At 43.5% G+C, this 1,953-nt stretch overlaps 1 long non-coding RNA gene across 4 annotated transcripts in view; it reads left to right on the top strand.

Moving 5' to 3' along the window:
* The window catches only part of LOC103581417, a 5,802-nt gene that overhangs the window by 1,145 nt on the left and 2,704 nt on the right, over positions 1-1,953 (top strand). The window contains exons 2-4 of one of the 4 annotated variants that reach the window (XR_549663.1): positions 552-693; positions 1,243-1,437; positions 1,706-1,827. This is a non-coding gene — a long non-coding RNA (uncharacterized LOC103581417). Of the gene's footprint in view, positions 1-551; positions 694-1,226; positions 1,438-1,705; positions 1,828-1,953 lie in introns of all 4 variants that reach the window. The other 3 variants (XR_549664.1, XR_549662.1, XR_549665.1) reach the window with 3 other exon arrangements.

Here is a 1,953-nt window from a genome sequence, read left to right as displayed (position 1 = left end):
GGGTGCCCAGCATGAGCGTGCCTTATAGAGCTGGCATATTTCATAGTAGATACAGAATACATACATGTTGTGGCTTAAGTAGATATACCTGAGATAAATAAGGAACTGATGTGGATGAGTTGATTCAGTGCACCCTGGAGACAAGTCACTCCCCACCATTGAGTATCCTACTTGTTTTGTCACTGTTGTTTGCTTTGAGCTTATCTAACCTACAGCCAAGTGAGCTTATCTAAGCTATGGACAAGTTTCATGGGAGGGCAAGTATCTTATCCTTGGATGTCAGCTGGTGGAGTTGACACCAGCTGTTGCAATCAGGAGCCCTGGGTTCTGAGGGCTGCTTCAGTCCATTGGACAAATCATTCAGCTGTCATTGTCTGAGCCCGACACCTATCCATGAACCATGGAGATGCTATTACCCCCCCTTTGCAGACGTGGAAACTGAGGCATGAAAAAATTGAATGACTTATCTAAAAAGAAAACATCAATTATAGGGAGAGACAAGAGTAAACTCTTAATCTAGTGCTTTTCTTCTATTCCACACTTCCTCCCAGACCATCAGGAAAATGAAGTAATCCAACCCAAGAATTCTCCTCTGGAAGCTCCTCATAGACTGTCTATCTGAAGATAAAAACAACCACAAATTCAGTTTACATCTTCTTTTACTCCCTAGCCTGTTGGAGCCAAGGCTGAATGGTTCCAATTTGCCTATGGTGGTTTTTATGATGTGGGTTGGGATCACTGGGGACTGTTCTGAAACCATCAAATTCATTTCAATTAGAAGTGTAACTTAATGTCCAATTTCCAAACCAGATTCCCTGGATAAAAGTAGGCCATTTGGTTTGCCAAGCTGCTTCAACCAGATGAACAGTATTTCTGGGGGTGACAATTATGCCCAATTGTGAACCCTGAATGGGGCATTTTCTCCAAGTTAACAGGAGGTTCAACTCAGTCAAAAAGAGGGGTGGGAGAGTCCCATGGAAAATGGGGGGGGGGACGTGTGAAATTTGAACCAGTGTAGATCAATTCCAGAATGCTGCCCAGGGATTCCTAAAAAAGATCCCAGGGAAAAATAAATACATCTCATCCTTATTAACACTCCAAGCCCTTAAATGAGTCCCGATGTTAATCCCTAAGAGATGCCTAAATGCCTACTTCAAATTGCTGCCCCGCTTGTCTTATAAAACAACTTGTACTTCTTTTTATTCTCTCCATGTTCAAAAATAAAGGAAATTCCTTTTGCAGTCTAGGGCCAAGGAACAACCCAAGCCTGGCTTTGATTACTGAAAGCTGGAGAATTTTGAGTGAAAGCTGCAGCCAGCTGCCAGGCTTGTTATTAGCAATAAGCATCAAGCCGTCCTCTGGAGAGCAGGGGCCTTTTGAGAATGTCAGACAGCAGCCTGCACCTCCCTTTGACAGCACCTGCAGTCACCGCTGGAGGTACAAGCCTGTCCAGAACTCCATTTCCCCTTGGCTGAATCAGCAGCCGTAATCAACAGAGAAATAACCCCTTATATTTATATAATATCTACCTACAAGCGACTCAAATTGCCACACTCCTGTTTAAGATTCTACAATGGCTCCCCATTGTCCCTCAGACCAAGTCCAAATGCCTGGGTTTATTTTTCCAGCTCTTGCAACAACAGAGACCACCTTAGTTATGCAGGAGCTTTTTTCTTTCTTCCTTTCTTTTTCTTTTTTTAAACAGCTTTTCAGCTAAGACATTCTTCTGCAGCCTAAGACGGTCATGATGGAGAGAGTGGAAAGGTCTCCAAACCTGGAAGGCTCGGTTCAAACCCCAGCTCTACCCCAACTATAGGGCTGGGGCAGGCAAGTCACTCACTCCTCCCAGGACTCAGTTTCTTTCTCCTTTATAAACTGGTGCATCAGAGTAGATAATCTAATCTAACATGTCCTTTGTGAATCTGAAATCTTACAATTTTTCACTCTGTCAAA

Source organism: Galeopterus variegatus, unplaced genomic scaffold (assembly GCF_000696425.1).
Source record: "Galeopterus variegatus unplaced genomic scaffold, G_variegatus-3.0.2 Scaffold13002, whole genome shotgun sequence".
Taxonomy (NCBI): domain Eukaryota; kingdom Metazoa; phylum Chordata; class Mammalia; order Dermoptera; family Cynocephalidae; genus Galeopterus; species Galeopterus variegatus.
The sequence above is the reverse complement of the archived record's forward strand: the minus strand, read 5'-3'. Positions and strand labels throughout refer to the sequence as shown.